The 13669-nt window shown below is 40.4% G+C and overlaps 1 long non-coding RNA gene across 2 annotated transcripts; it reads left to right on the top strand.

Annotated features, from left to right (window-relative positions):
* The first annotated feature begins 5440 nt into the window (after positions 1-5440).
* Positions 5441-11056, top strand: LOC109368899. 2 transcript variants are annotated; one of them, XR_002117364.2, is made up of 3 exons: positions 5441-5590; positions 6977-7138; positions 10813-11056. It is a non-coding gene; the product is annotated as an uncharacterized LOC109368899 (long non-coding RNA). The 2 variants fall into 2 exon arrangements; XR_002117365.2 differs by having other exon boundaries at positions 5451-5590; positions 7070-7138.
* The last annotated feature ends 2613 nt before the right edge of the window (positions 11057-13669 follow it).

The following is a 13669-nucleotide window of genomic DNA, read 5'->3' as shown; positions in this document are numbered from 1 at the left end:
TAATATACTCCTTAGGGATTCTTTTGAGAGTTCTTCAAGAAAAGAAGGAAAATCAAATTTTCCATTTATTCATATCATCTTTCAATTCTCAGCAACATATTCAGAACACAAAGTAAAATGTTTTCTTGACCACATCAAATTCACACACGCTGATATACCACTTTCAGCATGCCCGAAACAATATATGTAGAAATGTCCTTAAAAGAAGGAAAAACCACAGCAAGAGGGGGAAAAAAAAGAGGGGAGAGGGAAGAATAAGAAAGAAATGACATACTAGCAATGAAAGATGTTGCTAAGAAGAAATATATTTTTTTTGCTTGGCAAAAATAAGAGGCATCTTTTTCATTGCCAAAGTGAAGTCAGATTACTTTTCAGAGTTATGCAAACCTCAAAGTTTTGCCTGGAGGAGATCCTGAAAGAGAATTTGAGGAAGGTTCATTCCAATTCCTGCTATTTGATCCATAAAGGAGAAATACTTCTGGCATGAGTTCAGTACACCCTGGGATGATATTGGCCTGTCATCCTTGAAAGAAGAGAGCTATTGCTGGTAGGGAAAAAGGCAAGCGCCTCCATGCATGACTTCCAGTGGTATACAGACACTGTTAGAAATAAGACTTCCACCAAGTAGGAACAAAGCCCAGTGTGAATTTTAGTTAGCTATTTCACATTGGTGGTACTTCAGTATTTTTTTTGAATGTCAGCTCTAGTTATGGATCAGGATGCTTTTGTTCTTTAGGTAAACATAACAACATCACTTTCTGTGCAAAGAAACAGAAACGACGTTTCTTTTTATTGTTCTTGTTCTCAGTGTCAGCACTTGTTCTCAGTGTCAGCTTTTGATGGCAATGGGTCTTATTTTGGTTGCTTGGTATTTCATCACTTTGCTGGGTGACACCAATCAAGATAGAAGAGATGCTTTTGGCACTTGCATACCTTCGTCGTGCTGTAACTTGCCAGTAGGGAAGGAGCAGAACCTTAGCCTGCGGGGGTATCCTGTATAATGATCCATTAATCCAAGAAGATGTATCAGTTACCTGTCAGATGAAAAGAGTTTTGAAAAGTTTTTAAGTATTTTCTCTGTTTATGAATAGCATAAGGAACCCAAACCTGTCATTTTCCTCAGGCCAAAGTCCATTCTGCTTAAAGCCATACAACTATTAAACTTTCGGGAATGGTGCTCCTATAGCAAAGCAAAAATTTCATGCAACTCTTTCTTCTCCCTGACAGCAAAGATCTTTATCATGCTACAGACTACATTTTGAGAACAATGCCTGAAATAAAGAGGGAAAGAAATTGTTTAATACTGTTATTTCCTCTAAATAAGATCACAGAATCATCGAATCATAAAAGGTTGGAAAAGACCTCTAAGATCATCAATTCAGCTATCAGCCATCACCACCATGCCCACTTTGGAGGATGCCAAAGCAGACACAGAACTGAACAGCAGTCTCAGGACATATCATGCTTTTAGAATTATTATTCTCTCCTGATTCACCTTGTTGCAATTGTAACGTTAGTCTCAGAAGTGAGAGCAAGAAGAGATCATTACAATTGGGGCATTTATTTCCTCTCTGCCTTCAAAGAGATGAGCCTCTGGACAGCAAATTTAGTGGTATTTTACTGGATAAATGCATAGCACTGCACATCTCTTCTTTCTACAATATAACAGCAGTGGAGAGTTCAGCTGAGAGAACAAACTTTAAGAAGATATCTCAGTCCTGTAGAACAGTGAAATAGTTGTCCGAATCACAATGTGGGATTCACAGCCATGCCCTAGAACAAGTCTTTTCTTATTCTTACAAGGAAAGATCAAGATACATCCATATGTGACTTCTGACAATTCAAGGAAGAAAACTTCAAATGCTTAGGTATTTGATCTTTATTTTTTTGTAACCTATCAAAACCACAGGATTTGTTAGCATTCCTTCAGCCCTAGATAGTCTCTTTCTCTTCTCTATTTTTCATATTATCGCAATAAAGGAGAAGACCTTTCTTTTGTTGAGAAAACTAGTGTAATAGAGTAGAAGATTTTTACAAGAAGCAAACTTGTAAAAATGGCATCCTGGGGTTCCCCATTTATTACACTGCAATTGTTTCTAGATCAAACCTGTTCGGTTCAGCATTGAAAGGATGGGTTTGCTGCTGTCCATCACTGAAAGCCCTACAAAAGTAAAGGACATTTTCTGGGTCATACTCTCTAAAAATAAGTCACAATGGGAATGTTAAAAAAAACCTAACTTACAACGTGTGACTCAGAACTCCAGTTGCCTTGTACTTCTACAGGATTAAGAAAAACCCCTCAAGTGCAGCAATAGGTTAATTTAAAGACCAAAAGTAAATAGATCTGACTGCAGGCAGACACAGGAAACAGATCAGTGTCTCACGACGATGAAATCTGTGTAAGTTTTGACAAGAGCCACATGCTGGGGCTCATCCAACAAGGATCTTTCCACCAGGTATTTGTTGAAGCCTATAAAGATGCAGATTAGCTTCAGTTGATGCAGAGAAGTGATATATTTTTTTTTTCTTCATACATCCTATAAACTTCTATATTTTTGGCAGGGAAAGTGAAGATGCATGAATGCATAGTATTTTTGCAGGCAGATATAGCCTTATTCCAATCCTACCTCAGACTCTCAACCTTTTATCTCTTAGACTTAATCCCATACCAGCCATGGTTACGTGACTTCCAGTTTGCATGGATCAGGGCAGAGACAGGCTATGTGTGCTTGTTAAACACAAATACATGCTAGAGCCTGCAGCTAGAGTCAAGGAAAAGGTCTTTGACATAACAAACATACTATATAGTCCAAGACCTCCACAGCTTCAAGCTGTACTACTGCCATGACTTCAGATTCTTGCTGTGATGCTTTTTATAGAAATATGATGACATTAGCTAGCACTAATGTGATATTTTCCTAAGAAAATGTAGCAGAGGTAGAGTGTTAAGTCAAAACTTCTCATAGCACTGGACCCACCTGGTAGGTACAAGGGTCCCTCAGGGCGATGCCATTTGTACTTCGAGCTGTGTTTATGAGGACCAAGGCACACAGGAGCCCAGGGAGAGGGGCTGTCCTGGTTTCCTTTTATTCTTCTTTGGTGTCAGCACACTAACCATGTTTGCTGCTTCTCACAAAAACTCATCAGCTGGAAACACATCCAGAAATAAAGCATAGCTCTGAAAGCAGCACTACTGCATGCAGGACTGAATGGCAGCTCCCAGTTCCTACAAGTTTTTGGTTCTACTCTGTCAACCATGTTAGAGCTAAGGGGCAAATTTGTAAAGAAATGTAGAGGAAATGAGAAATTAAAAGGTCAAATCTGGAAAAAAATTGTGTCTTCCACTTCTGTTACTCAAACATTGGAGAGAAGCCAGAAGCCAGATGCAAAAATAATACAACTTTTGGAAAATGTGGAATAATAAAATAAAAAGCTAGATCTATTTGAATCTCCAAAGGTGGAGACTACCCAGACCCTAACCTAGAGCAAAAGGGATTAGAAAAAAACACACTCTGATAGTTGAAATTTTTTTTTAACACATCAGACAAAACCACTGTGAGATTGAGAATGGAAGCTGAAGCTACACAAAGTCAAACTGGAAGGAAGTTGACAGCCTTAACTTGATAACAGCCCATCGCTGCAGGACTTAGTTTTTTAAATTTCTTTAACTTGATCCCTTTATAAAAGATAGACTTTTACTTACTATTTTAGTCTGGCCTGTACTATGTAGAAAACCAGATTAAATCATCATAATATTCCCTTCTAGCCTTAATCTACATGTGATTAAAAACATGTTACGTAGTTACCTGTTCCTATAGAGATGCCCATCTCCTCCCCATTCAAGTTGATATTTTCAAGCCATCAAATGAAACTAACCGAGACAAAGTGTGCTTGATGAAATTGTGCTGCTAGTGTGACATCTGTGAATCGCAGCTGTGTCTGTGGGGATGCCAGTAAGTAAATCCTGAGGCTGAAATCCTAAAACACAATAGATACACAGCCAGCATGGTGTCTCACAGGTGGGTGCAGATGTGCCATGCACTGGAAGGGACAACCAACCCTTCAGGCCCTTCCTGTATTCCACCGTCCTCCATGAATATTGGAGATGGAATTTTGGTATACATTTACAGCAGCAATCATGTGAACCCGAGCTGATTTTCCCAAACAAAGCATGCCCAATCAACAGTCTCATTATTTTTTTTTTTCTACTTAATGGATGTTAATGCAACAATTTTGCAGAAGAGGTACAGGTGGGTTTCACACTCCTTCTGGGCCCCATGGTAGAGACTCACACAACAAAGACTTGCAGGTGTTTCCTATATCTTTGTGATTATTTCTTTCGAACAGCATCTGTTGAAATGCATCTTTGCCTCCTGCTTAAAATAACCCCGTTGCTTGGCAATGCAGGGTGTTTGCCTTAGCTTTAACTGCCCACCCATGCTGAACATTTTATGTTATTTAGATCGACCAGGGGCACAATGAGAGCCTTTGACCAGCAAGACTTCCCTTCAGAGTGGGAGGCTCTGAAGGGGGAAAGGTGACCCAGGGATGTGGTAACATTTTTCACCTCCACTTCTCTTTCCAGTTGGGCAGCCCCGTCATAGTTGGCACCGACCGCACCACCACCTGCTGCCTCCTCAGCGTCCCAGCAGAAATACACACAAAACCTGGCTTGTCTTTGGGTAATTGCACTTGTAAAGCAGAAGCAGCTCACTTAAGCACGGCATCTTATTAAGCACCTCGTGATACATAAAATTAAGACAAGTGAAAGAAAATTTCTGAAAATGCTTCTATACAGTTTGTGACCATAGCTGACTTGTATCTGGTGAGGTTTCCTGGGCAGTGAGTCCATAGTTCCCATAACTTTCTGGAAAACGTCTGATTTGACTTTATTTTGCTTCAATAATAACTACTAATGTTGTGTTAACCAATCAAAAGAAAACAAGTGGTCAAAGAAAGACCTAGAAAAACAGACCCAGGACACATCTAGCCTTAAATAGATGTAGGTTGAACATAATTTGGTTCTGAATTCTCAGCATGAACTATTTTATGACTAAAATCCCCTGGGCAAACTGATCTAGCTGTGGTGTCCCTGTTCATTGCAGGGGAGTTGGCCCTCGGAGGTCCCATCCAACTCTAAAGGTTCTATGATTCCATGATTATGTGATTCTAATTCAGACATGCAAAGTCTGGGAGGGAACTGGGAGTCAGGTAGTAACACTAGGCAGTGCAAATCTACATCGATCTGTGAATTTCATTGTAGGAAGAGCATTAGGTTCTTTTAGATTTTTTTTTTTTCCTTTAAGATATGATTTAGAAACCACTGGGATTTATTTGGATGCTGCCTTCCAAATTTAGTGCTTTTATTTTTTAATACTGTAGTCGAAATGCTGAATCACAGCTTGAAGCAGTGATTGAGCACCTGGTGGAAGGCAGGGCCAACTCATGGGAGCTCAGGTGCTTGCAATGCAGCTGAATGACCAGAAGGGCTGGACCCAGGATCCACCCCTTCCCAGCCCTCATTTAAGGGTTGGCAGTGGAAACAAGGATATCTCCCTGCAGGTTTGTGCCTACCTAAGGCTTTCTAAAGGTAAGTAGAATTTTTTTTTTTCTTTGTTTTTGTGTCTATGTCTGCTGCATTTGGGCTTGTTTTGTATTCTGTAGTCAAAGTCATTGACACTCTGCTATTATTGCTGTACTTTCCATCACATTATAGCATTACAAATATCATCATGCATTGGATAGGCCAGCATTTGCCAAACTAGCCAGTTCCTTCAGAAGCAGTGCCCAAAACCAGGCAGGACCTCACTAGCACTTAATTGCTCTTGGAAAATAAACATTTTACCTCATACTTTCTATGCTCTGCCTAACAGCATGGTAAGTTCTGCTTCTCATGCATGAAGAGAGATTAAGGAGTGCTTTAGTACCCACCCTGTCTTCAGTCAGCCCCCTATAAATAGGAGGGAAGAACTGCCACTTGGTGTCTACCACTTTGCCCAGGATGCGTAGTTTGTTTGAAGTAGATTTCTAACTTTTAAACAGTTAATGGTTGATGAAGCAAATTCCATCTTTACTGAGTAATTTTAAAAGTTTTATGAGTTTAAACAGCTCAGAGGAAAGAGCACTGGTAACTATTGACATCTACAAGTATTCTCCTGACCTGGAAGAACAATGCTACAAAACTTCCCTAGAAGAGTAATCCAAAGGGTTTGGTTTTTTTTTCTCATAACTGGCTGAGATAGGAATTTTATTTTTGGTACAATAGATTCCTTGAAGTGTAGAGCTCTGCAGAGCATATGCTTGTTATTCTGATAAAAAATAATTGTATTTAATTAATTTCCAGGTCTGCTAATTCCAAGCAGTAGCTAGACTCAAGAATGAGGGCTTTAAATGTACTGGGATGGTAAATATAGGACTCCTAAATTCTCAAACTCTTCTATAATTTTCAGAATGGTAGTGCAAATAGAAGTTTAACAAGTGTGGGCTAAATAAAGTTGGTGTAGGCAGCTACCATGCTATCAGGTGCTTATAATCTCTGTGTCCATATTCATGAAACTAAACTACTAACTAGATGCATTAATCACACTATGTGCCAGAAGGGTGAACTTTGGTATTTTGTGTATCCTCAGATATTATTTCTTAGTAGAGACTAAAATAATTAGAATAGATGTGTTATGATAGATTAATGAATGGCGTTAATCTTTTCCTCATGGCTACCTTGGTCTTCATGAAACACATTTTGAAGATTGCATCTTTTCTCTTCTTCTTCTTTCATCTCAGGCCCAAGTATTGTACTTGTACTTCCTTCATACAAGGTATTTAGTAGCTTTATAAAACATCATTTTATTCACAATGTACAGGACAACTGCATTTAAATAACTGCTAGATAAACTGCCCACAACTTGAAATGAATACTGGATGAAAAACACAGCATATTCTATTCCCTTAAAGTTGTTCTGTGTAATTTTTAACCAAGTTTTGGATGGGAGAGGTGAATTATTGCCCTGCATACAACTTTGGGCCACACACTCAATGCTGCCACCCATAAACACCTTACCTCATCTTGAAGGACTGGTGACACAAGGCTGTACCCGACGTCATGCAGGGCTGTGTGATGACTGATTCCTGTGAATGAAAGGTAATGTTCATAACCACAGGCTCTTGACCTGGTGGTGACCCACTCACTTTCCTTTTAAGAGGCTTCTATAATGGGGGAAAAAACCCACACCAGAGCACTTGTTTGGGTAGTTTTCTGAGAGGCAGGGGAATTTCATTAGCCTTGAAAGAGATTTTCGTGAATCTAAGTAAGGTTCCTACATTTTTTTGGATTCATTATACCTTTGTAGTTAAATTAACCCAGAATGGCTTTCAGATGCCTACGTAGTCATTTAGGAACAATAGTGGCCATTCTGTCCTGAGATGCACTAAAAACATGGAACAGCTCTTTCTGTAGCATGAAAGCACATGTAGTGCTGGAGTGGTCTGGATGAACACAGAAACACTTGGAACAATATAACCTAGGGGTTAACTCAGTCATCTTAAACACTGCAAATCTCTCCTGGATGGCTGTAATTGGGAAAACAGCGCAAGACAAAGGAACTAAAGAACTATCAGTGGGAAAGTTAACTCAAAAAAGAAATCCAGTAAGAGATCATGGAACTGAATTGACTGTAAAGTCAGATGGTTTAAACTTCACAGATCTCACTGATGGAACAACAAACAGAAGACAAAGAACGATAGTATGGGAAATATACAAGTTAACACTGTTGGAGTATGAAGTGAAAGCAGGTACCCAAAGGCGGTAGAGTCACTGAAAGGGCATTTTTAGACATACATTCCCCTCAGAGGAAATCCTATTGTTATTTCTGAGTGAGTCAGCCAGGGCTTATTTCACAGAATGAGGGCATGTGTTTCAGAAAGCCTCTCCAGTGAGATGCGGTGAAGATGGAGCAATTGGGCTGATGGGCACCAGCTGGGGTCTGGGCAATGCCTTGGTTCTGCCATGCGAGGTTCCTGCCACCCAGCAGCTGCATGGGCAAGGTGTTTGTCTCTGGGATTTGTGCTTTGATTGATGTGTGCTAAAAACAGAAGGTCTGTATTTAGGAGAGTGGGAGACAGAAAAGGAATTAAGTGAAAGTGTAAGGATTCAGGGGCTTACGATACAGGTTTAGAGATGAGAAAAGAAAACGCAGAAAGACAAGAAAATTCCTCAACATGTTAAAACATATCAAAAGATCTATATGAAATGGATTCACAGCCACTGCATGGCTCAAGTCAGCCAATTTGTTCAGACTTAGATAAGAACAATGCTGCTTCAGTAATACAAAAATCATGTTGTCAACTGCCATTGAAATTGGCCTACCTGAAAGTTCCTACTCAGGGCTGAGAAACTGTGGCTATGTTTTCTGAAAAGCAGTGTCGAGGGGACAGTGAATGTAATGGTGGCAACCACTTTGTATCTTTCCTTCCACGGAGGAAGTATCAAGGATGCTGAACAAGGAATGTACCAGTTGTCTGCAGCTCAGGATGCATTAAGTGACCACTTGGTCCACAGTATGATCTGGGACAGAGGAACCACACAGCACAGGGAGCAGGAAGATAGAAACACGCTTCCTTCCATTCTCTACAGAAGGAAGCTACAGCTAACAAAAAAAAAAAAACCCTTGAACATCCTCCAGTGACAAAAAAGCAAGTGAAATATAGTTACAACATTCTTTTGTATCAGTTGGGACAGAGAGAAGATGGTTTGTAAAGAGGTATAGTATGAAAACAAACATATGTTTTCACAGGTAGGATTACACACACATGCTTTCCCAAATTGTTTTTAATTTGCTCTCAATTAATTATGTCTAGTCTCCCACCTGTCAGCCATGAAGACCAACTTACTCCATCAAAGTCCTTTAACTTTGTGAAGAACACATTTCTGAGCTAGTCCTCTCCATAACAACATTTCATTTATGTTCTGTGGCACCTCAAGCAATGCTTTGTGCTTTCCCCATTTTGGAGCTTTGTGAACAGAATGTTTGGACCTGCACATGTTCACCCTCCCACGAGTGCAGGCCTCTACTGTAAATTCTTGTTGCTCTCTTGTCCTTGGGAGAAACCTTAGATATACAGGCTTATCTTAGTGATTTAAACACAGCTACCTATGGATGTGATGGTTTTCTTTTATTTGCAGTCTCCCAGTTAGGACTAGATGGATATCTAAGAGACGTGTTATAGCTCAAAGAGAGAGAGGTGCTTGATGCAGAAATTACGGGGTCAGATTCAAAGGCTGCTGTTGCGTGGGAGGTCAGGCAAGGTGAGGGTGTACTTCCAACCGCTGCATCTGCACTATAAATTTCAAAGCTGTCTGTAAAACTAGGAAATGCACAAGGAATTTAATGCAAAGCGTTTACCTTTCCTTTTGTCTGAGGTGCAAACTCAATGTTTTGCCTTTCCACCACATCATTTTGAAAGGAAATTAATTTCCCTGCTCACTAGTTGTACTGAAAATATTTAAAGCAAATTTTCAGCTGCCATGTACGTGATCATAGAAACTTTCTTAACTCCAAATTTCTCGTTTCAACGCTTTTCTCCAACAAGAACTCCACCAGAAACAAAAATTTCTCTTTCTAACCTTTCAACCCAAGACTCCCTATTCAGCTCTAAATGCAATCCCAAGGGAGAAAATCTCCCTCTCCTTTTTCTCCCGTTAGACAGTTATCTGTTTTCATCTGGTCTTTCTTAGCCTTGTTCCTGAAAGGAGCAGGTTCACACAGTGCTCAGAGTATCACCCTACATTGGAGGGTAGGCCTGAGTTTGTTAAATCCTCAGAGAAAGGAGCAGATACATACATGCATAACACAGACAGTGTTGATATTATTTGTACCATTTTGGGCAGGGTCTGGACAGAAGAGAAAGGGACAGTAGAAAATGGGTCCATTTCATCTGACTGGATGTGTTCAAAGGTGATAACAAAGGCTGAATGAACTTGGCTGCTGCTGTCCCCACCTACAGCCGAAGACTGAATTTGGTGATGGCCTTCCTTGAGTAGAGCCAAGTACACGCCGTAGCCAAGACTATCAGCCCAAAAGAAATGCTGTGAGTTTTCTATTAGTGCAGTAGCTTCTTGTAACTTTTTTTTACGGTGAGGATAGTGAGGCACTGGAACAGGTTGCCCAGAGATGTGGTTGATGCCCTGTCCCTGGAGACTTCCAAGCAAGGCTGGATCAGATCCTGGGTAACCCAATCTAGCTGTGTTTGTCTCTGTTCACTGCAGGGGAGTTGGACTAAATGACCTTTTGAAGTCCCTTCCAACTCTAAGGATTCTGTGATTCTAAGTCTTAGAGACAAATCTTCCAAATATGAGACAAGGGGACTGTCTGCCACTGTGCAGAAAGAGTAGGCTCACAGCATGCTAGGTCTCATTGTGCGGTCATGTCTGAAACTTAAGGAAGCTGACAAAGAGAAGGAAAAAAACCACTTTACAAAAACACAAGTCTCAAGGTTTGTAAGTGCCAGGTTATTATGAAACAGAAGTGGCTGAAAAATAATCACAGATCTGATACTTACAGTATCTAGAAAAGAGCACGTTCAGAACACGGCACTGGGTTGGGGGGAACTGGAGACTGAAGTTGTATAACTAAACAAAAATGGAGTCATACTGGCTACCTGCAAGAAATACAACCGTAATGCAAATCTTGGGAAGTGCGAGCTGCAAGCTGAGCGAGCTCAGAGGGGGTGGAGGAGGCTGCCCAGATTTCTTAGCACTGCGCCTTTATGAGCTGAGCACTTCACTGAGTGTGTTTTCTTTCATATTTATTTTCACAGAATCAGCCTGATCTCATGTTCCAAGAATGAAACCCTGGCATGGAAGTGGCATATCTACTAGTTAATGTCAACATTTGATGTGCAGTCAGAGAGCAAACAGGATTTCATATTGTGGTTTTTTTTAAAAAAAGGGAAATACTATTTGCTTTAATTCTAGTTTCTTTGTGTTGGATGTATTAGGAGTCGCATAAAATAGTAAAAGAATTTCATTCTTACTTGCTATTATAAGAAGCAAAAATATATATATATATATATATATACACAATGTACCTACTTCTACAAGTACAAACATATATGTAAAGTCTAGCTAGTAATGAATAGCTTGAAACATCCTTTGCAGAAAGCATTATAATAAAAGACTCCAGTGACTTCGTTTAGCACTCAGCTACTAAGAAGGGGAAGAGGACACTTGACTGTGAATGAACTTCCCTATAGCAAAAGGAAAGTTCTCCCTGATTTACAAATAGGCACAGAGAGACTAAGATATCATGTAGAGTGGGTACAGCTTGCTGTCCAGCTCTCACCAGCCATGTGTATAAAGCAAATTAACCCATGTGCTTTATTGTCCTCCAGTCTTCTGGACAAGAGATCACAGGAGATCGTGTTTCAAACAGTGATGTCCCAAGTCTGGGAAGAGCTGAGCAATGGGACTCTCACTGCTGTAGGAAAGCGGTGCTCAGAACTACAGGAGGTAGTCCTGGGCTCCCAGGGACAGTAATGAATGACAGCCATCGCTGGCACAGCACTGCTGTGAGTCTCAGAGCAGAAACACCTGCAACATATCCCACCCTGGCAGGGAAATGGAGCTGGTGACCTAGCAATCTTTTCCACCTCTAACTTCTGGGTCTTTATGAATCGTCAGTCACACCTAGGTGTGATATCGCTATAAAATCCCAGTCACGTAAGAGAGCTGGCAGAAAGCTTTGGCTGTGCAACTCTGTGGTTTTATGCTTAGCCATGTCCTAAATACTGAAAGAACGAAGTAGACTTCCAAGCATCAGTGTTGACAGTTGCTTTCAGAGATGTTCAAACAAACAAAGACCAGTCACATAGGCAGCAAAACCAGCTGCAGCACAAACGTGACTTTTTTTCTTTTAAAAAGAAAGCCATCAGTATCCACACACCACCTGTGGTGTGGGGTGACTGATGCAGCTCTTTTTCAAGAGGTTGGCAAGGGCCTCTTTATAGACTCATAAAACCATAGAAGCCCTTTGGTTGGAAAAGACCTTCAAGATCATCAAAGTCTAACAGTCAACTTCACCTACCACGTGCCACCACCAAACCATGCCCATTAGTGCTGCAGAACATCCCCAGAGCAAACACGAGCGCTGTGCCCAGTGCCAGCTCTATACTTGGGTCAATGGCAGTGATTGACTACGGATTATGGTGACATCTGCCTGATTGCTGTCATCTTAACACTGCAGCAGAGCTCAGTCTTCAGTACATTTTTCTACACGGTATGTTGCAGTTGGAAAGTTCTTTCCTTCTTCTCCTCCTCTAAAGTCCTGCAACGAGAAAAGAAAACATGGGAAACTGTGTCTTCAAATCATATACCTATACTTCATCTTGCTGTATAATCATCAAAAAAATTTGGTGGTGAGCTGTACTGTATCTGTGTTTTGTCTGGAGTTTGGAAGTGGTTTTAACGATTTAAATCACGGTGAAGAACAAGGCCACTCAAAACGCAGAGCTGGAAAGCAGAACCGCTGCAGCATCTGAAGTATTTTAAAGTAGATTTTGGTCCAGGTCCCGCTCTGCTGTGTCCTCATGTTGGGAAAGTATATTCAGAGCTGACATGGCTTTCCCAGGTGTTTTCTACTGGGACAAAGTGCAGAGAGTGCAGTTAATCATGAGTGCATTCAAGTGTCCTAAGGTCTTTGGGTGAAAGCTGTTAGAGACATTGAAAAAGTGTTTAATAATCACAGCCCCATGTCCTCAGCACAGGCTTTTTGGGTTCACAAAAGTTCAAACACCTTTTAAGAAATTTAGGCCAAAATGTAAGCAGACCAGAGCCATACAGCAGTTCTAATTGCAATGGGGACAACACTTTGCTGAACCACTTTGCTGAACCATTTTCAGGATCATGACTACTTGGTAAGATGCATGCTGAGTGTTGCTGCTTTTATAAACCACAGCAGGTTCAAAGGTACTGTGAGCAGTTTCCTATAGTTGACATAAAAAGATATATATATTTTTTTTCCAACTGTCTCACTTTTACACATTTTCAATTGGAAGGGCATATAACAATAATCCCCAAGAGGATTCAACATTGGGTCTTTCAACGGACTGTCAACACATCCTGCTCTTTCTCATTTGCAATATGTGTCCCTAAAAACAAACTGGACACAGAAGGTACCTGTTTTTTTCAGCAAAAATATGACTCATGGATGAGAGTAAAAAAAACCACAGGTTTTGTAACAACTATGAAAGCAGCAGTCCCAGCTAAAAGAAACATAAATTTTTCCCTGCTCTCTATTTTCCTGCCTTTCCATTGGTTCCTCAGACCATCTTTAGGGATAGTATTGTGGCACATATACACCGAATTCCATGCAACAAGCAGCTATTATGCTATTATGCTCTGTACAGAGTGCTATGGCCTAGCAAGGGAGATGTGAAACTCACTAAAAAAAAATGGAATTTTTTTTTGCCAAAATAAAGGATTTCTATTTCCTATAAAGAGAAGCAACTGGAGCGCTGCCTTATGTTAATTTGATTCTTAGAAAAAAGATAAAATCACTACAAATGAAACAATCACACTCCTGTAACAATTTCCTGTTTTGTTTTGCCTTTTTCCGTAGCTTAAGTCTATATTTGTGAAATGCTTTTGGCTTATGTAAAAACATTGCAGAGGATTTTT

The sequence above is a fragment of the Meleagris gallopavo genome, chromosome 8, assembly GCF_000146605.3.
Source record: "Meleagris gallopavo isolate NT-WF06-2002-E0010 breed Aviagen turkey brand Nicholas breeding stock chromosome 8, Turkey_5.1, whole genome shotgun sequence".
Classification (NCBI taxonomy): Eukaryota; Metazoa; Chordata; class Aves; order Galliformes; family Phasianidae; genus Meleagris; species Meleagris gallopavo.
Note: the sequence above shows the minus strand (reverse complement) of the source record. Positions and strands in the feature narration are given on the sequence as shown.